We start from the raw sequence: 23,662 nt of genomic DNA on the forward strand, positions 1-23,662 counted from the left end.
CGAAGTACAGAAGAATTATTTCTCTGGAAATGGTTTCAAGTAGCCTCCAGTAATCTCCTACAGATGAGACAAAAACTGTTTCTCATGCCTGTTTTCCTTTATAGCCTCTCATTATCCCGGTCCATCTTGTGAAGTATTGCTTTCCTCTGATGCATACCGAGCATGCCATACCTTTGTTACTATTCCTGGCTACAGACCTCTGTTTTTGTCCTAGATTACACCTTGCTCCTAGCCCTTCAGATTACTCTGGACTCTGCCAACTGGTTTTGACTTTGGATTGGACAGATGACTCTCCGCATCGCGATTTCCCAGTTTTTCGACGTCTATCCTTCCAATCCCCCACACAACCCCTATCTGTTTGTGTATACTAATACTCTCTCGCATTTGGATCCACATCTACCTTTGTCCTGATGTTCATGACAATATCCATCATCCCACCTTTTCAAAAGGTGTGCCATAAGTGGTCTCATTGACTGCCATCCAGTGGTTCTTAGTCTGTTTATCATTAAACCCTTTTGAGATCGACACCAGTTTAGATATTAATCTTCTAATTAATCCTGTGTGCTTGATTCATGTGCATTTCTTCTCATTTACTATCATTTAGTACATTATGTTCTCTTTCTTTATTCACTCTAGCAATCAATACATTGTCCACTACATTACTGCTGAATAGTTAGACACATTCCATAAATTCTAAAGTTTTATGGCTTTGCAAGTGGATATTCTAGTTTTTGGTAGATGATCACTGATTACAGTGCAACTTGTGGCTTCTAGCTGAGACTGAATTAAAATTGAATTACATTTGCCTGATTCAAGGTAGTGCTAAAGCATAGAAGAATGAAGTCCAAAGACCGGCAGCATGATGTTCTGAGAATAATCTCATCCTGAACTCCTCAAAAAAAAAAGAACTGTAAGACTTCTGTAAGAACAGGGCAGACCCCGATTAAATATACATCAACAGGGACTGTGGGGAAAGGGTTCCTGTTATTAAGTTTCTGGGTATGTACATTACTGAAGATCTCTCCTGGACCACAAACACGACGGTAGCAGTCTAGAAGACACAGCACCAACTCCCACATTCTGAAGAGCATTCTGAGCATTCTCAAGAAAACCACCAGCAAGAGAAGCTGGTAGTGTCCTACTGGTGCTCCTTCAAGAGTTCTGATATACTGATGCTTGTAAAGAGTGAGATGACTATTCAGATCAACACTGTGGTACTGTAGCCTGCAACAGCTCTAGATGTACATTTATTAACACAGCCAGTAAAATAACTGGCACAAAAGCATAAATTATCATCCATTCCCCATCATACATTATTGCAGGAGTTATCTACAGTATTACTTTAAAGATAAGTAAGCTTTATAGTGGAGAAACCTAGAGAAAGCTTGCTGATCAGTTTGTTGAACACCTCTGGACCATCAGAATTAAGAATTTGTCATTTCAGGTGGCAAGACTAAATTTTAATACTAATGGAAATTGCATTAATGACACATAAAAATATCTACTTTTTCTAATATAAACTGGTTCCTCCTCCTACTAATTCAGAAGCACTTAGCTTGCACAGCTGATGAAGGGCCTCTGTTTCTCTGCAAACTCTGCTTCACTACAATTTTGAATATCTTTACATTTCTTACTATAGTACACTGCATATACTACCTGGAATCATCTTCAAATATATATATATATATATATATATATATATATATATATATATATATATATATATATATATATATATATATATATATATATATACACACACACACACACACACACACACACACACACACACACACACACACACACACACACACACGAAAATCTAGAGACATCAGACAGAAAAGGTCAAACTCAAAATGAAGGTGACACTTCAGACAATGATAGAATAAATAACAAAAGCTTTTGTCCTGCCTACAAGAAAATCCTTAACCACATCTTACTTCACACCATCGATGTTCATTACCCCTTCAATACTCATTCCCTCCAAGACACTGTGGGTATGAGATTTATACTAGCATGCAGTGAATGGAGTTTAAACAAGGTCACACACTGTGTTTGTTGTCATCTCTCTTCTTAAAAATTTGTAATACTTTTACCACTGAACTATGAAAAACAACACTTGCATGAGAAAAGCTAAGTTTACCATAAAAATTATTTGCCAATAATTCTATACAATAAAGATAAGATATGCGTATGGAATGGCACTCTTTTTCCTCTGTAATATGTAAATAAGTAAATTAAAAAATGCATAATTCAGATTTGTGATTCAAATATTCACCATTCGGTGTTGTGTGCAAACCCTTTGACCTATAGTTTAAATGTAAAAGATGCTTTCATTTGTTAAGAATTATTCAGGGAAATTTGTTGTTGATTAATAGAATGCCCATAAGAACATAATTGCCTTTGTCCTTTACAATAATTTCATTTTCAGAGGTCATAATCAGGCCTGAACCATTTATGATTCTGACTATGGTTAACATTATAATATTAGACTATTATATATAGTGCACCTTTGGAAATATATAAAAGTGTTGTTGTAAGTGTTTGATGCTATGTCAAAAAATTAGATGTTAGTTGGTGGTATAAGCAGCAACCTAAAAGAACTGTTCAAGTATTAAGGATTTCCAAACAGACTAAATACTTCACTGTATGTTTCAATTTAGAGAGAAAACACAGGATTGTGCTTCTTAAATCAAGAAAGGAAACGCAAATGAAGCCATTCCAAACCAGGCATGAAGGGTATTTTTGGGCAAGTGTAGAAGCTCTTAAAAGGAGCATGAGACCTATTCTCCTGGTTTTCCAAAATCAGAAGGCCACAGTAAAGCACAATAGTGGTTCCTGGTATAGGTCATTGCTGTTACAGGGTGAGATGCAATTATATTGATTAAGTTAAAATACACAAATGGACGACATTAACTGCACTAATTATCTACAGTAATTAATGAGCTATCACACAAAATGTGTGTGATTCTCTGGAAGTAGAGTTAATGTTGGTATTAAGGCTCAACCACATTTTCTTTTTCTACCCTAATGGAAGGACCCATTTTGTTTGATAGAACAAATGGTTATTTCACTGCAGCCAAACAGAAGATCATTAAAAGTCTGTTAGGCAGCAGCTGCTTGCTCTAAAACTTAATCTCATCCAGATTATACTTATTTTGAGTCCTAGAACTGCAAATCCACTGGTGCGTCAGTGCTTCAATACATACCTGTGGAGTACATTGTTAATGCCTTCTCCTAGATACCTGTTGAGTAGTTAAAGTGAGTCATCTGAATTTTTTCACTTCCACTACTCTACCCCTAGGTTTCTCAAGTTGCAGGTAATATCGTTAGACAGTGATTGGCTATCAGAATGTATACCGCCATACTACTACTACTACTACTACTACTACTAATAATAATAATAATAATTCTAATGTTGACTCTGAGAGGGAACAAAGCTTCAAAAGTTTGCTCTGCTACTCAGAAGAGGTCTGCAGCCAGACCCTACTCACAAAGACAGTTCTTATGGAATGGACATACTATTAATATTGTTTGTTCCCAGTTCATCCTCTTTTTCTCTCTCTTTTGCTCTTTGTCTGACTGACTGTAGACAGCGTACCACTAGGGGCTCAAATCTCCTGTCATGGTAATGGCAGAGAGCTTATCCACAGAGAGGTGCCAGAATACTGAATAAATATATGACACTATGACACGCACTCTGAGAAATGCCACCATGATGAGCCATGTAGCAGAACCTCAGCAAGGTTCATGTTGCTGTTTTCAGCATGCCTCTGTTTCCTACTGTCATACTTCCTACTGTCAGCGAGTCAGAAAAGCCCAGACGCAACTGTATATTCGAATGCAGATTTAATAAAAGAACAAATACTAACACAATCAAAGAGCTAGATACAAGGGAAACTTAAGACTAGGGCTAAACAGAGACAATACAGAAATAAAGGAATAAATAAACACAATGGAACTAACAAGGTGAGGTAAAGAATGCAACAAAGTGTTCAATGCAAAGAAAAGATGACTAACTAAGCACAAACATAAAATATAATGCTAGACACACACATGCAAAAAACCCCAAAACAAACAAACAAACAAAAAACAAGGCATGAATAGGAGCATAACTGGACAAACATATAATGCTACGAAACAAAACCAACAAGGGAAGCATGAACACAGACTATAAGGCTATACACAAAGAAACAAAGAAAACATGGCAAGAAACATAACTAACTAGACATGGTGAAGAATATAACTAGGCTAAGCAAGACAAGGCAAGGCAAGGCAAATAGCATAACTAACAAAATAAGGCAAAGAACACAGACACAAGGACCAAATAAAATGACCAACAAGGAACTTATGGAAAATACAGCACTTAAATATAGAGACTAACAAGGGAGTGCTTAGAAACAAGTGGAAACAATAACTTATCAAGGGGCAGAGCAAAACAAAACCAAGCACCAAAACAATGAGCTTGTGAAGGTGTTGCTGTGGGAACCACAATGCCAGGGAGGCGCAAATTGTGACATCTACTTGCCACTACACCAAAGAGAAATGTGATGATAAATGTTAAAAACTCACTACAATGGAGGAACCAGATTAGTAGGTATTTTAAAATCGTTATGATAATGTCTCAAAGTAAAGGTTCTTCAAATGTCAAAGCATCCCGATTGCACTGGGGCATTCAAAAAAACCTCTTTACATTTAGATCATATTAAGCAGTAGTAGCACAGTCTGGTACTGATATGGTAGATAGAGATGTGATACACAAGGCAGGGAAGTCATGCAATTTACCTTACCATTGCATACAGTATATACACACTATAAAAGGCCTGTATAATAACCATGTCAAACAAATATTCTCAACACTGGGTCAGTCTATGACATCCACTGCTACCAGATTAACATTTCCATCTTGAGCAGCTATATTTCATTTCATGGCTCTGTGAAAAGCTTAATTTTATGTGTTCATACTATTTCATTTACAACATACATGTATGGAGAAGTGCATGTAAACACACACACACAGACACACACACACAGACAGATCTATTAAAGCTTGGTTGTGACTTTCTTCTTTCCTTGTTCTGCCTTTATTTGATCTTCCATCAAACATGGCTTTCTATGTGCAGACATAAGGAATGAAGTAGGACGACAGGCCCATTAGGACAGATCATTAAAATAATCTAAGAATATTGAGCAAGGTCACCCCTATAAAACTCCCTCATGTGGCAGACAGAGAGAGAGAGAGAGAGAGAGAGAGAGAGAGAGAGAGAGAGAGAGAGAGAGAGAGAGATTTATGGTTTGATCAAAGCTTCTCAATAATGAAGACCTGCATGGAGGTAAGAATAATTATCATTGCAATGTGGTCATCACCAAAAAGAAGAAAGACAGAACAACATCAGTCTCAGAAAACATGAGGTCAACTAGAGGTCAAATACGTCAAATCTCATGAACTGCATACGTGAAATATTACATAACACTGAGAGACTAAATGAATACGAATACAACCAGACAGCAACATGGATCTCTAATACATTCTAATCATTACTGAAAAACTGAATAGAATAGCAGAGCAGCTATTCTATTCAGCAGTGCAGTTATCCTGTTCTATTCAAAAGCAGCATGAATAACATGAAGTTTAATAGAACCTAATCCACTCCCTGAACCCAGATCTGTAATAAAGCATCATGTTCCCACACAGCAGGGCTAAATGTCACATAAACAAATATGCTTAAATAAGGATATAAGATTTAAATAAATATACTTATATGGTATATAATAAACTATATTTAAATAAATATACTTAAATATGCAGAAAATAGTAAATGTCACATAAGATACCACAGATATAGAACACCTGACCGACACAGATTAGGTCCATATTTACTGTCAGTCAAATCACAGATGGCAAATGTCAAATTGAAAACAGAAGTAATGTTAATTAATTAAAAATATATAATGCAAAATAAGTGATTGTATAAATATTCACTCCTTTAGAGTGATTGACCTAATTCAACTGAGGTCAGTGCAATTGGTGCTAGTGCTCTCACAATTAGTGAAATGGAGCTTGAGTGCAGAGATTGTAGAATAAAGACACCTGTGTCTGGAAGGTTGGGTCACTGGTTAATCAGTATTCCTGGCTAAAAATACACCACAAAAACATAAGAACACTCCATACAACTCTGTGAAAAGGGAATTTCAGGGGACAAAATCAGAGGATGGATACAAAACATTTTCCATTCACTGGCCACCAAGACACATATGACTACTCTGAAGGAGTTAAAAGCTTCAGCAGATGAGATGGGAGAGAATCTGCATACAACTGTTGCCTGGGTTCTTCATCAGTCAAAGCTTTATGGTAGGGCGGTATAGACAAAGCCACTGCTGAAGAAAGCTCATATTAAATCTCAACTACAGTTCATCCAAATGCATGTGGTCAACTGGAAGAAGGTTCTTTGGTGAGATGAGACAAAAATTGACCTTTTTGGCCATCAGACTAGACCCTGTGTTTGGCAGACACCAAACACTGCACATCACCATAGACACACCATTCCCACCATGAAGCATGGTGGTGGCATCATCATGCTGTGGAGATGCTTCTCAGCAGTAGGTCCTGGAAGGCTTGTGAAAATAGAGGGTAAAATCAATGCAACAAAATATATGGAAATCCTGGAGGACAATTTGATTCAGTCTACAAGATAATTTTGACTTGGGAAAAGAATGGGTAACACCTACCTAAAAATGTAATTTTTTATTAAAGATTTTGTCTGGCACACAGCATGCATGGTGTGTGCAAGACAGTGTACACATACATGCCATTCTAAATGGATCTTATGTTATGTTATGGATCTTTTTGACACAGATCCAATATGCTAATGCAAGACCTACAAGCCCTACTCAGTGTTCCCTGGTCAACAGTGTGATGGATAAATACATGGCCTGTGTAACAATGAGTGGTCAGGTGGCAGATGCATGTGGAGAGAAGAGTGAGATTTATTAGGGGCAAATCCAGAATCGTAATTGTTGGAACAGTCCAGGGTCATAGAACCAATACATAAAGCAAAGGAATACATCATAAACTAAATTAAACAAAACATGATGAAAAAGGGGAAGCAGGCTCTAACAAAAACATAAGCACCGAGAAGAACATTTAACTAACATTAATAAATAACAAAACAAGCAGAGAGGCTAGGAATCTCACAGAGGGATTACACACTAGGATTTAACAGGGAATGGATTACAATGACCAGAAAACACACAGGCCGCAAAGCAGGGTTTAAATACATGTACAAGGAGATTTAACGAGATACAGGTGCAACTCATGAGGGGTGGAGAAAATGAAAATAAGGAGCAGAACCACAACAAGGAAGTAAAGCAAAACAAAGACAAGAAACAGGGAAACCATGACAATGAAGACACCAGGGAGTGGCCATTCATGGCAGCCTGGCACTGCTGAGGTGTGCTGGAATTAAACATATTGCAGTTTTGATATGTGTGGTCTAATAACGCTATTGCTATAAAGTAAAGATGCCAGGATTTTTTGCTGCGTTAATTTTTATCAAGTTTAATGTTGAGCTTGTTAATAAGGGTTGATAAGCATATGGGTATTTTTCTGATAATAAGAGCATGTATCTGAATATTTTATTTATGTATGTATGCATGCATGTATGTATTACTGATTTCTATTTTTATTTGCAAACGTTATTGTGGAAAACAAATATGGAAAGCAGGGTTCATCTGATCAGGTCATCCATTTTACTGACTTTACAAAAATCTTTAAAATATGTCTCATTTCCCTTTATTTCCCTTTATTCTGTAGTTACACAAAATTAATTTACTTAGACTTTTAGAACAAAGGTATTAATTCATTTATAACAAAAATGTTCCTACTTTGCTGAACAGTAAGATAAGCACACTCTTGCCTGAGAGATGCTACTTCCTGTGATGCAGGTGACTTTAGGGTAGGTCATTGCTTGCATTCCAAAACCAACTGCTCTCAACATACCCTGTAGGCCTGATGTGGACCTCAGATAATTATAGTCAACAAGAACTTCTTGCTGTCTGTACTTTCAACATTAGCCTTTGAAATCTTCTCAGATTTGAGTGGTATTGTCAATATTTCAAAAGAGCTTGAGGTGTAGCCAATGTTGAGGTGTCAAGTTGGATCATGTCCAATGGTTCTCCTGCTTATAATGTGCTATAAAACATTAGTGTTTATATAGTGTTAGAAAAGTTCTTTGCACAAAACATTACATTCTTATTACCACTTTAACTATAAAAGAAAGGATGTAAATGAGTTCACATGACCCTAACTGCATGAATTTATTCTCACTCGTCTTACCTCACAGTATATCTGCAGATACACGTGCAGAGAGGCAGGTGTAAACTGCTGCTTGGAAAACTAAATGCCAATGAACACAATAGACAACAGCATCTGCGGTATCTGAGGGTATATGTAAATATTTCATTATGACAGAAATATTTCAGTAAAAGACACTTCGCTGTCTCCAGTTCAGAGTAGTTCATAAGAAGGTCACCTTTGTACTTGAGGCAATTTACCTCTTAAGCTATGATGGGGATTCATAAATGGCTCCCTCTGAGAATTAGTCACATGGCTCTCATTTGGCATTTTCCAATTTGACTACTGTAACAGTGTATTACTGTGTGTTTTGATTTTATGTGTTTGCTGTTTTAACCTCGAACTATAATTTCCTTTTTTTTTTCTAAAAAGAGTATTGTATGCACTGGCTCTTGAGCTGTTTGCATGTGTGCAATGCATTGTTGACTTGATTTTGCAATTGCTCTATGTGTTATTCCTGCAAGGATAATTAAGGTTTATTGAATTGATTTGAATGGGATTATCTCCAGTAAAAAACAAAAATACTGCTGCCATTTTTTAGTCAATATCCACCACCTGTGCAACTATTTTCATACCAGTGGAAACTGCAATAAAAGCACAGTATTTGCACACTGATATCTGGCACATTTACGGAATCCAAACAATAAGAACAGTTTATACAAAATGGATGTTTTACTGAGCAGGGAGCATTCATATGAGTCTAGTCCCACAAGAGATGACATGATATAAAACTGTAGCTACTGTTGGAGTACAACTATGGGAGATATTCAGCACTGTTACTAAACATTTCTTGACAGCAAAGTGCATGTTATAGCTGAAGCACACAAATAAAGATGCTGTCAGACTTCTGACTCAATATGACAATGAGTTAGACATACCCGGGAGACAATATCCAATATCAAAGACATCTTACAAGCAGAAACATGTTACCCATCATATATAATGACAGCTCACATGACATGATGCTGCTTGTATTATCAAAGACATGATGGGATTTTCATACTATGTTCTCTGCAAGCTGTTACAATGTGAAACATTGCTCTATTACTGCCACAGTAAAACCTCTTCTGTTCATTCTGACAGTTTCAATCAAGGTGCTGCCAGTCTCATGAAGACTTTTCATTTTAGCATGCTGGATCCATTTATTTAACATTAACATTTTTATGTAATGTAGTCTAAGCTGCCTTCTTCCATATGTATTTGTTCCTTCTGTCTTACCCCAGTGACAATCCTCAAGTGAGAGCAGGGGAAGGAACTGTACAGGATCTCATTCATCCCATAGTCCCCCCTGCGTTTGTTTTGCTGACAGGTGCATCCTTTTGCTAATGAGTTTTGCTCCATCAGTGACTGAACACATTCAGCAGTTAAAAAACAAAACAAAACCATAATTCCATTCTCTGAATGCAGAACTAACAAGTACTCTTCAGAAAGACAGTATGGTGATGCATTTCAAAATCCATTGAGAAAATTCCACACTCTACAGATAAAAATAACCTCAAAAATGTCACCAATGCAGAAAGGTGTGGGATCAACAGGTTGGAACTGTGTAAATCAGTATGTTTTGTGTGTATTCCATGAGCGCATATAAATTTATCTTGAATCTCAGTGGTTCTTAATTTCTCTTCACACTAAAGAAGAAAAAAAATGAAGCAAATGGAAAAGAAGAGATAAAATAGCTCTGGCCACTTAATAGAACGATAACGTTTCAGTATTGATCACAGATTCAGTAGGCAGGCTCCATTCATCCTGTTCAGTGAGGGGGCTACTATACCTGTTGCCAAACTATTTCATTAACTGCACTACTTTTTGCCTATCTGCCTCATTACACTATATGAGTGGATAACAATTTGCCATGTCTGACCATTGGTGTTTATACCACTATTGCAGGACCTCTTAGTTTTGTTTTGTTTTTCATATAAACTACAATTCTTCATAAGCCACCGAAGCATACACATATGGCTCCTCAGGAGTTTTCATGTGAATAACAAAAAAAAAAGTTTAATCAATAGTGAAATATCACCATTAATACTCAAAATGAGTATCTTTTTAAAGTATCCTTTCAGTCCAAGGTTCCATAATCCCCAGTTTGTTCAGTCACTTCGTGTCCTGTCTTGTTTGCCATATCTACACTTTGACTGTAGTTTATGGGTGCTCTGCTGAGCACTGCTTCCTACTAAGACTCCTCTCTGGGAAAGATATTCAGGCAGTGACTGATGGCACGTCAAACCTACTCAATCCCAGCAGAGTTTACCACTTTGGATCTTCTCATACAGAGAAATCCCTATAATGAGTGCAATGCAATGTTCATCTCCTATTTGCTTTTATTTTCATAGACATCTCAGTCCTGAGGCAAAAGGTGTCGGCTTTTATAAGTAACCAAGCAGTAAATCAGGTGAGCCATCCATTATCCCAGGAAGCACCACACAAACACAGAGAGAGAATTTTAGCAAAAGGAAAATGCACACACCAGGTAAGCAACTACATTTGCATTTTTAATTAATGTTGCAAATTATGTTTACACATTAAAAGGTATTAGCCAATAATTTAATGACATATAATGACTTATGTTGATTACATATACATTTCAATAAATGCATTCACATTAAGAAAAAAATGTTATTGTAAATAAGTAAAGTTGGTATTATGCAAAATATATTATGCTGTGTGTGCTTTACTCTAAACTATCTACGCATCTAAGCGTAATAAAAATGTTGTTTTTTTAGGGCAGAGTGTCAGAGCCAAGTTTTCTTCTGAAGCTCAGTAGCTGAGATTTGGTTTAAGATTTGGTTTAAGTCTCAGTAGCTGAGATTTGGTGTGAGATTTTGGTTTTAACCAGGTGAAACTCACTCTCTGCTTCTGACAAAAACAGACAAATGAAAGAACAGAGTCAGTTAGGAAGTCACAAAGAATTGACACATTGGAGTTCATCTGCTATAATCCTGTTAAGTTACACCATGCTGACAAATCACTGCACTTTTTATAAATCAGGAGATTATTCCCACTGTATATAAAATTGATGTGTAGTTGGAAAATGGTGCAATCTTAATTTATTTTTTTGCTGTTGGTCTGCATCATGATGAATCTGAAGTGCTGAAGTGGTAATTAATGGTGATAATATTACCAAAGATGGACATTACCTAGCTGAAACAGCTTCTCTCCATACAGAATATTAGTGCATGAAGATGTCTTGGATAAGATGCCATCCCATAACAGGCCTTCTGGTTATTTCAGACCAAATTGTACACATTAGGAAATAGGAAAACCTTTTTTTGGTCAAGCAACAAGAACTAGCCATGTGAATGATGACGCAAAGAGGATAAGCATGATGTGGGGACGAGTCGTGGGAAACAGAATGATATGTTTATTTACACAAAATAGAGAATGTAGCACTCAGGCACAAGTAAGGATAAACACACAACATTCACAAGTAAACAAGAGACTTATTTACACGCACAATAACGATACAAAACTAGGAGCAGGTGTGAAACACGGGGAGGGTGTGGCTATACGGATGAACACACACACACACACGCACAGGGAGATTTCTGGGAGGAGGGGCCATACCGTGACAGACAGAAGATTATTCCACTGTAATGATATTCCTCATTTTAGACAGGGTCAAAACATTCGGTGCTCAACATAATACAACCCAAATTCAAAAAGGGGTAGCTGAGGTAAAGAGAACAGATGTATCACATTCTTTCAATCACAACACACTAGAATAAAAGGAAAGAGAGAGAAACTTTGCTCAGAGCAGTGCCTTAAGGCTTGTCATTGTAATTAGCAAATATGAAACATGTTAACTTGCAATCTTGCAGAAAAGTGTTCCTAATTATTTCACACCATAGGGAAACAACTAAGTAAGGAAAGATATGAACATGGTAGGAGTTTCAGAGGATAATGAGATTTTGTCTATAACAGAATTAATAGACAGGCTGTGCACTGAAAATTATAATTTGATGTCACTGGAAATGCCACCAACTTTAGCAGGTGAGGACTAACATGTTCTGAGACATGTGAAGTCAGCTACCTCATAATTTTTGAGTTGCCACTCACACATCATCAGAAGGCAAGTGCTCACACTTTGTCACTTATACATTGTCCTTACTAGAGAGCGTTAAATGCCCCATTCTGTGTATGTGATATGCAAATAATTTGTTATTTGAACAACTATTAAAATCTCTTTGAGCGCAAGTCTGGGATTGTTTGGTTTTGACTAAATTATATACGAAATTGGAATAGGATGACCTATCACATTATTGCTGTTGCACTACAGTAGATTGTAAATAATTATCATTGTTGAATGCATGAGTGGATTCAATTGCAAGTTTAAAGTATAAAAGCATGGACCTATTTAAGTGGCCAAAAACAAAGTTTGTAACATTCAAGACTACCAGGGCGGTGACAATAGTAAAGAAGGCCACACTCAACAGGTCCAACATAAGCAATTACAAAACAGTATCATAAGATAGAAGATCTTTCCACTCAACAGTTCTTGAATGAGCAGTCTACAATCAATTTTCTCTTTTCCTGACCATTTCAACAGAAATGGTCCTCATAACACAGAATCTTCATGCTGCCAAAGTTGCCAAACTGCCATCTGTCTTGATTCTTCTGGACCTTTTGCCAGCCTTTGACACAGTAAACAACAACATCCTTCTCTCTGTTCTCTCTTCTGCCTCAGTGTGGCTGGCTCCACATGGAAATCATTCCAGTCCTTTCTGGAGGGCCAGTCCTATCAGGTAAAGTCCCATATTAGGTAACATGGAGTAGATCCACATTCAATCAATGCAGACACTCCACCAGTGTCCCCCAGGGCTCAGTACTAGTCCAACTTCTTTTCTCTTTGTATACATGCTATCAACAACCAGTTGTCATTCTCAACTCATGTTTCAAACCTGACCCAGTCTTGCAGATTTCTCCTTTGTAACATATGAAGGCTTCTGCATCTTGTCATCTCAAAGCTAGACAAAAACAACTCACTACTACTTACTATGCAGCAGCATGACTAGTCTTCTATCTTCCAAAGTTCACACATCACTCCACTGCTGCATTCTCTTCACTGGTTCCCAGTAGCTGCCTGCATGAGATGCTCTGATGCTCTCCTATGAAGCCAAAAATGGATGCGCGCTTCCCTACATGATGACAATGGTCAAAGCCCAATCCATCCCTCGAGCACTTCAAACTTCAAGTATGGATTGGCTTGAAACACCATGTAAGTCTCAAGAAAGACAAGTATTGATGCTGCCAGATGGTGGAAAAAACTCCCACTGGCTGTCCAGGCAGCAGAACCCCTGAAGTCTTCAAATGCAGACTAAAGACATCTATTTGTAGAATATTTAAATGACCATTGATCCTGCACCTGTGAAATTTTATACTATTTTGAGTACTGAAATTCTAGCACTTTTTTTTTGTATTGTTTGTTATTGCTCTCATCATTGTCTGATATAGAGCCTTTGCTTATTTTGCACTTTTCTTTGCACTAGGTATCATCATTGATTCCTGTATTTCAGCTGTATTTTAGGTCTAGGTCAATGGTACCTTGAATGCTAACCTAATGTACTGGCTTGGATACATTCTATGAGTTGATGACAAAGCCCTTTTGTAAGTGGCTCTGGGTAAGAATGTATGCTAAATGCCAAAAATGTAAATGTAAAGGGAAGGCAATTTACAAGAACAAATCCAAACAGGGCTCAGACCAAGAGACAGTAGCCCGAGAAACAAACCAACATTTCTGTACCAAATATCAGCTATTTTGCTGGTTTCTACCCTTTCATTTGAGTTGACTGTCATGTTTTCATATTTTAATATAGCCTACATAATCCAAGAATAATTAAACAGTGTTGACAACAAATAAAATGTTTAGTATATGTTTATGTATGCAAATATATAATGCTTATATGCTTATAGTGGTAAAACCAAACAACCCAGAATAAATCTCATGCCTTCTCATGCACTGGAACCTGGCCTGTAGTCTTATAGCAGGATCAGAATGTGATGTTATAGGATACAGCAGGCAGGGGTATTTCTGTCTTCATCAAGGAGACAACCAGCTGTTTTAGTCACACAGGAGGCAACCTATGATTCTAAGACTTTGATATGAAATGTCATCACTTGTGCAAATGTGTAGACTACAATGTTTCACATAGGCAATTATTATTAGGCTAATGATTATGATCTATAATTATAATTATAACTATTATTGATAGTGGAAAAAGTGACTATATTGTGAAATACAACTATATAGATAGATTTCTTTTTGCATACATTTACTACTGAAGGAATGTTAATAGGAATGTGGTTTTATGCAGGTTATAAGAAGAGTCATGGCAAGATTCATAATGTTAAACTATTTAAACATTTTAAAATTATATGGCGATCTTGTTGACTTTCACAGATTTATACATAGCAAAACCTTTGAGTGCCATGTAAGCTGAATGGCCAACTTTTTGAAGAGACCAATATATGAATAGACAAAGAACATGCCCTATGTTTTAAAGTAGTCAAAAAATACAATAAAAAAATTAACAGAATACAGAGACACACATTTTGTAGTTAAGCCAAGAGTGAATCCACAATGCTGTATTCTATCATGTGAAATGTTCCTGATCCAGATTTGGCTGGTGTTCTGGTGATTAATTCTGGTTTATATGTCCAGTAAATCTGCTAGATAGCATGTTAGCTTCACAGAGTATGTGGCCACTTATTTTGATCCCAGTTTTTGTAGCAGAAATCCCTGCATTTCCAGGGAGTTAACAGGTTCTGGGTTAGTTGCTAAGCTTGCTTTCTGGAATACCCCCAGGGACTTAAAACAAAGCTAAATGACATAATAGGAAACAGGTGCATGATTAGTAGATATGAGAGATGGACCAAACAAGGGTGGTGTAAGGGCTGGAGAATTCTGAGAAGTTAAGTTTGTGAAGGATGGAGCTGATGTTACAGGAGGTACAGATGTGAAAGTAATAAAATATAATTTTGTTTGTTCCATCCTCTGCAGAAGTGAATAAAAATTGCCCTGACTTTAGGAGCACTAGACTACCTTAAACTGAAACAGGAGTTCAAGGATGGTGCAGCTCATTTAGCACTGAACCAATGTGCTGTAAATTTGTGTTGTTGATAGTCACATGATCATCTAAAGGAGGGGGATCTTTTATTGGTCTCTGTTTTTCAATTATTGTGCACAATCATTGCATTTGTGTACTATGGAGTTGTAGCATTTCATTTCTTATGACCATTACGAAGATCTTCCTCTTCATGACCCATGAAACAGCTATTTTCTTGAGTTAGTTTAAGGAACTCTTCTAGTTTGAGAATTTTTCTCATCTGACCTATGAATAATCGGCATAAATAGAAGAGTTTGCAGGACTCTGCTGCTATTTTTCCACATTTATTTCAAAATGATAACTTTCTTTGTTTCTCTTTGGATATTGAACTCACTTTTATATAGCATCATTCCTGCCAGACTAGTCGGTTTTATGAGATGACACTATAGCCCTGCAAGAAACTGCTGGTCCTTTATTTTACTTTTATTATCCGTGTGCATGGGCATTTAATGTCTGTCATGGTTTGAATGTAAAAACCAATGAGTTCTAATTGCAATTATTCAAATAACCTTATCAGCCTTACCAGAGAACTTCACTATCAGTAGAAATCAAACATGCACGCTGTATCAAAGTTATACATCAGCACTCACAACTGCAAAAAGTCCTTTGGCGGTATTTGTCAGGGATCATATGACTCTATAAAATAGCTTTAAAAGGGATTTGTATCTGCTTTCATCAGTTGAGAAAATAGCCCAATAAGACAAAAAGAGGGCTATTAATATATTTATTTCTTATGTTTTTTTTTGTTGTTGTTTTTTTCCCTAGTATTAGCGAGGCTGGATAATATAATGTGACTGAAGACTGGAAATGGCTAATTCTGAATACACTTTGCTGGAGTACAGGAACAGCACATTAATCTTTACTACCTGCACCACATACATACAACAGTTGAAAAATGAAATATGAAACAAAGCATTTCACGGCCCTGGAAAAAGGGCAACATCATACTGGCAGGAGTTAAAGCAGATGAAAATGAAGGTGAAATCAAAGCAAATATTTTTCTCAAATTGAGGAACATTTAAGTTTTACTGAGAAACTAATTTAAAAAAAACTATTTAAGTATCATTAGTTTAAGGAATACTAAACAGAAAAAAAGCCATTTTGAGAAGCAGAACTAAAGTTTAATATTTCTAGAATTTATGAGAATTCAACTGATCTGCAAATGTTTCTCAAAAAAGACACAGTGGGAGTTATTCAAACTGCAGCCACTGCATCCCAGTGGAAGGTACACTCACATGTCAACACTCACAAATAAAGTACCATCATAAGCACTCATCATGGGGTTTGTGCTAAATATAATGTGTTCCCTCATCTCTTTGTGGCTGATGGACTTGTGTTGCCACTGATATATCTTTGTTTCCATCATATAAGGCAACTCAAAGCCACACTGCTGAAACCATTGCCCTCTCCATAATGTTTAGCACTGGTTTATTTTATGATAAGTGTTTATCTATTGAAATAAATTGCTTTTATAATGCCATCAATCACTATGGCTGATTTATGCAATTAGGAACTGGCTAAGCAAGAAGTTTGCTTCTGACATCAACTTCTGACCTTTGAACAGTAAGTCATACATTTTTTAAGTACAGTTTTTAAACATGAATTATATTTGCCAAACTGTTTGGCAGAATTAATTCCTATTTGTGTCCACTTTGCAAACATTAAAACTATATTATTTTTAAAGGTTTAAAAGTTGATTGGCCTATGCAGGCAGGTCAGGACCTACTTTTCATAACTTTTGTCCACTTAGGGATTTAAACATAAGGCCTGTGATTAAATATATATTAGGTAATTGTGCACTGGAAGTTCTGCCAATGGGTGGTCTGCCTCAAATTTGGCAGTCAGCATCATACTGTCCTTACATGTATGTCTGTAAATATCTTTGTTGATGTTACCTACTTTTCTTGACATTTGCCCATTTAGGTATGAAAATACAAGGACTGTGAATATACGTAAAGTGGTTAATTGGATGCTACAGAGCCTCCAGATATCCTATTTGGCTCAAACCTGGGAATCTACAACATAATGCCATTGTATATATGTATTTTTGTGTTGAGGTCACCTTCTTTTCCTGACTTCTATCCATTTAGGAATGGAATGTCAAGGTCTTCACTTATATGCAAAGTAGTTAATTGCAGACTACAGAGCTTAAACTAGGAATGCCTATTCAGAATGCTATTTTAAATACACTGCCTAGCCAAAAAAAGTCACCACCTGGATTTAAATAAGCAAATAGGTAAGAGCCTCCGATTGGATAATTACTGCATGGGTGATTATGTTTCAGCTGGCAACAAGTTATTTAACCCTAACTGATGGAGTGAGTAGCTTCTCATTTGTTAAACAACCATGTTGAAAGAAACATCCTGTGGTCGTGGAAAAGATGTTAATCTGTTTCAGAAGGGTCAAATTATTGGCATGCATCAAGCAGAAAAAACATCTAAGGAGATTGCTGAAACTACTAAAATCGGGTTAAGAACTGTCCAACAGATTATTAACAAGTGGAAAGACAGTAGGGAAACATCATCTTCGAGGAAGGAATGTGGTCAGAAAAAAATCTTGAATGATCGTGATCAGCGATCCCTTAAACATGTGGTGAAATCAAATAGTAGAACTAAGGGATATGTTTAATGGTGAAAGTAAGAGCATTTCCACATGCACAATGTCAAGGAAACTCAAGAGGCTGGGACTAAACAGCTGTGTAGCCTTAAGAAAACCACTTGTCAGTGAGGCTAACCAGCAAAAACAGCTTCAATTTGCTAGGGAGCATAAAGATTGGACTCTGTAGCAATGGAAGAAGGTCATGTGGTCTGATGAGTCCAGATTTACCATGTTCCAGAGTGATGGGCACATCAGGGCAAGAAAAGAGGCAGCTGATCTTGCTCACCTTAGTAGCAAGAGGAGCTACTACCTATTGATAGTTTCATGTCTCTAGACTCTAGCATTTGTTCTACAAGATGCTTTTTAGCTAAGATAAATAACAAAAACAATCTCAACAATTGCAGGAGGGTTCCAAACAGACCCTAATAAAACAAAAAAAAAAAAAAAAACATAAAGCAGACAACATAAAGATCCAGTTTGTCACTGGATCATTAAATGAAGTTTATCTTCTGTGGAGGATAGCTCCTGTCTGTCATTTCATATTCCTGAGGGTATGGAACCGCTGTAAGTTTTATAACCTTTTGTTCTACTAAATGGGTTTTAGCCTCAGAATAACCTCATGGCACTCGTAGTGAGAGCCACAGATGGAATGGGATGGATGGGAGACCATCACATGAATCATGCTAATCACAGCTACTGCTAGCCTGGTATATTCTCTTGCATTTGTATGCATTTTACTATCAGCTTTTATGTATATTTCTCTCATCACAAAGGAGTTCTAGTGGACTAACACAATCAAGGTTCTCCACTTTTTAATTTGTTTTCGGACATGGCCCCTCTCTCCTGATTGGCCATTCTAAAGGATGAATTCTACCATTTCCCTTAAACTGGTTTTCATATAAGAATAATGACTATTAGACTGTCATGGTATGCCCCCTCCCTTCCTCAAACGTCTCCATGTGTGTAGGTGTGTGTTTGTCTGTGTTGCCACGCCCTCTTGTGTTGTTCACCTGATCCTTGTTGTGTGTAATTGTCATATGTGTATATAAGTCCCCTGTCGTTGAGTTGTCGGTGTTTGAAATCATAGCCTGCACACTACGTCCTGTTGTTACATGTCAAAATAAAAGTCTGTGTCAACGTGCCTTGTCCCCACATCCTGCTTAAATCCTCCAAACGTCACATAGACACACAACTTCATTAAACAGAGCTCCTTTCTAATTGCAAACTGAACTGACATTATAGTTGGGAAGATCACAACACACAAGAGAAAATCTGTTAAAGCAAGCGAGTGTAAAGTAGGTCCTCACTCAGTACTGCAGCCTCTCAAAAAAGAGAAAGAAAGAAAAAAAAGATTACTGCAACCTCTCACCTTCATGGTTCATCCAGGGCCTTCCTAAAGGTATTTATTTACCCTTTTTCTGGAAGAGACCTTGGCTATTTCAACTATCAGCAAAGGAAAGACAGCTGAAAGCCATTGATTTCCCTTCTCTTCAAACATCAACTCACCAGTTCACAGCTCTATAAAGGTTAAACAGACATAGCAAAGAAATTGGATGCAAAGAAAAAAGCACATAGTTTTTAAACAAGTCAAGAAAAATGTGTTTTTACAACACATGTTATCACAAAGCAGCTTTACATATCTAGAATAAATATGTAGCAGAAACTGCATAATTTTGCTCACAAAAACATTGTTCAGATATAGGAACTGGGATCATCATAATACAATCACAGCATCATGTGATGTTGTTTCCATGATTATCTTTTTTGGCATTTAATTCTTAAGGGCTTTAATAGCTATGAAATCTTCATTTTCAAATGTATAGGAATAAGTTATACCATCTTAATAAGTAGTTATATTTACCCTACCTCTCTCACAACTACATCTATAGAGTGTCTCTATTCATCTATGAGACTATGCATTTGCTCTCCATGAGGGTCTCATACCCTCTTAAATAAATACAGAATGAAATTTACAAAAATTAAGCCAAGTAAGACAATAATGAAGAGAAGAATATGAGCATATACACATCTTGGCACTAGAGAAGACAAAGAAAGAGACTAGTGAAAAGCCAGAAGAAAAGCCATCTACATTTTGTTGCCTCTGTGACCTCCAAAAAAGACTAGTGTGTTAATGTGAAGCACATTCAGCAGTGATTTGTAATGTACAAAAATAAATTATTTAATTTATCTGATCTTATTAAAAGAGTCTTTATAATAGCAAGTGATATGCTGCCTCTATCCATGTGTGTGATAACACTCATAATCTTTTTAATCTTGTTTAAAAGGGCTGCATATAGTTAACCAGCTTGTGTAATGTGAGCTGTGTAATATGGGAATCAAATGCTGTACTTCACAGAGAGATCCAGCAATCCCAGAAATCCAGATTGACTCACTCACAAGACCTGATTTTGCTGCTGACTGGAGGGTGGGGTAGTGTGTAGTAGGGTGGGGTGCACTCAACTGCAGTTCATGCAGAAAGAAAGTGTGCAGAAAGAAATGGGGCTTTACCAAATTACAAACAATAATATATATTTCCACTGTGTTCATACTGCTATTTGTTAAAAAACAAACAAATAAAAATGATATTTGTTAATTATGATAACGAGCATGGTAAGTAATAAAATAAATAAATAAATAAATAAATTACATAGGTTTATTGTAGCTTCTACTGTGGTTTAACCATCTGCGTTTTTGCATTGTAACCCACAACACCACAGAGACCATTTGATCAAATGTCAGAGAAACTAGATACAAAAATGCATCCCCTGGCCTTCCTGGACATCAAACACTAAGAATCCACACAGCCAATCAATACAGGAACAGATCAAAATCAATAGTGGAAAGTACCCACAATCCTCCTATTATACAGCAAACACTTTAGCACAAGTACTGAATCAAAGAACAAAGATGGGAAGCCCACAAAGCATTGATCAATGTCTATAAGATTTCTGCTACTGTACATCTTCAGTAGGTCTAACATGTAAAGCAGATGCTTGGCAGATTTCTAAAGCTAGTATATTTGCACTGTTAGTTTACTTGCTGTTGTACCTTTTGCACGCATGCTATGAGGCACATTAGGAATGAAGGATGGGTGTGTGGGTGTGGGTGTGTGTGTGTGTGTGTGTGTGTGTGTGTTTACTGAAGTACTGAATTGACAGTGATGACAGCCAGTCAGCTGGGACTGAGAGCCAAGAGAGAGACTGACAGCATAATATAGCTCAATCTGCCAGGAGGTCAGAAATGTAACACACACACACACATGCACCCCAAACACAAACAGGATTTTGTTTGGGTCATTGTCCTCCTTGTTCATCAGAGTAAGTAGGAGAAAGGTGGAGCTGTAGGACAGGTGGAGGAGGGTGGAGAAGGTGAGAGCAGTGCTCTGGGCAGGTGATGACACACATACATGTAGAGTGTCTGACATTTTAGTTACTGGGTGACTGAGTGAGAAAATGGATATCATGTCATTTTGTCTGAGCAGTAGAAGGTATAAACAAGACAATTTTTTAGGAGGTAGATTTTTTTTGTAGGTTTATAAAATATCATCAAACATGAGAAATAAAATGTATATTTATATAAATGCATATTTATAGAACCAAAATGAGCATGAAATGTAATGTAACATTTAAGTGTGTAATGTAACATTTAAGTGCAAAACCATCTTGCACCCAGGCCTCATGATAGACAGACAGACAGCAACAAATAGACAAAGTCTCCTAGATCAGATGGAACTGCAGAATTTAATAAGCAGTCCAGAGCAGGCAAAACAGCCCATAGTCCAAAATACAAAATCTAGTATTGACAAGAAAACAACAATAATATAACAAGTGTAAACAGGAAAACAGTTAAAATAACAGGGTCAGTGATACTCATGCAACCATGGCAAGACACCACAAAAAAACATCTTGACAACAATAGTTATAGTAGTTACTAGAGGAACAGATGGGGATGAGTGCTGGTGAGGGTTGTCCAAGAGATGCACAACACAGATTTTTGAAAATGTATTGCTAAATGATAAGAAACTTTATATATACACACATCAGTGTGTTCTTAGTACTGATCAGTTGAGACCTGACAGGTATTAGTCCAATAAAAGCCCGGTTGGTCCATCTTTTTTTGGAGTCATCCTTTGCAGGATACCAAGGCTTTAAAATGCTATTAAATATTATGAACAGTACAAATAAGCCTGCGATACTGTCATTAATGCTAAATACATAGTGGTTCTATTTCCACCCTGACAGACCTGTATGAATCAGTAATGTTTACCTATCAGAGAAAAACACTGATCAACAACTCAAAGTGAAATATCTGCATCTCTTCTTTTGTTCCAGGATAAAATGCTATTTTAGAGGAGATGAAAAACACCTTCCTCTGAGGATGACAGAATGCTAAGGCCACAGGAAACCTGATTCACATATACAGACACACTTACACACATGTGCACACATGTGCACACACATGCGCACACACCATTCCAATATCAGAAAGTTGTACATTATCCAGTCCAGGACTTCTCACACAGCTGAGGACTTATCACATGCTAAAACAGTATAAAGCAAGGTAATGAACAAGACAGAGCTTTAGTGTAGGATAGACAACACACTGAAACATCAGATATCTTTATGAGGATGGTATTAGCTTGGACCATACAGATCCAAATACTTCACAGGCAGGGATCGAGATTAAATATAAATATATTTGTAATCATTAAGATGGTCCCATCTCCAATAAATCTCTGCATAATGTCCCTAATGTAACTCAACAATTCTTATACATTCAAATGCTCATATTATTATTCTGCCACCCTCTCGGAGGAAAGGAAAGTGATTTTACAAGTCATTTCTTTCAACCACACAGGTCAATTCTGGTCCATGTTGCCTAAGAAATGATACAGAATGGTAATACTGCCACAAATTATTTGCAATAACATGAGCCTAAACAGATTCATGCGAATAATATCACATATTACATTGCCTCATTAAAGGTCCAATGGGGAGTAAAAAAAATATGTTGTGGTTTTAACAGAGGTTTGGACACATGGTCAAAAATTATTGAGCATATGAACAGATGTTGAGATCGATTTGAAATGACAAGATAAACATGGATAAAAGAGATGGAAAATCAGAGAGGCACTTCAGAGCACAAATGCAAACCATTTCAATTAATCAGATGTGGCTTGAGGAGGGATTATAGAAAGGAAACAGAGCTTGAAGGAGCAGCATCTTTTGTGTTAGAAGGCTGAGCCACCCATGGCTGCAAATCCAAGAGCAGCGCGTGGTGGTAAATGAAAAGACATGGAGGTGGCTGCATGTGAAAACACATCACAAAGCATGGCAGTGGTGAGCTAAAGACATAATAGCTAGTAGGCAGAAATGAAAATGAAAATAAATTAAGGTAGAAAATTTGGGCAGTGAGTTTTCTCCTAGGCTACAGTTATTGCATAGCTAGTTATTGCATTACGTTATAGTGAAAAACTAAGTTAATACTGATCACTTTCTGACCATTATCTCCCAGTTTCCAGTGGACTAAACACCTTCAGTGTGTTCATTTAGTTTTGCAGTCATCTACACTTTTGGAGATGATGCTTATTTACTGATATGACATGGAT

At 36.9% G+C, this 23,662-nt stretch overlaps 1 protein-coding gene across 1 annotated transcript in view; it reads right to left on the reverse strand.

Annotated features, from left to right (window-relative positions):
• lsamp (limbic system associated membrane protein) overlaps nt 1-23,662 on the reverse strand; it is a 721,293-nt gene that overhangs the window by 484,907 nt on the left and 212,724 nt on the right. The gene's annotated exons all lie outside the window — the stretch shown is intronic.

This window comes from Electrophorus electricus, chromosome 15 (genome assembly GCF_013358815.1).
Source record: "Electrophorus electricus isolate fEleEle1 chromosome 15, fEleEle1.pri, whole genome shotgun sequence".
Lineage (NCBI taxonomy): Eukaryota > Metazoa > Chordata > Actinopteri > Gymnotiformes > Gymnotidae > Electrophorus > Electrophorus electricus.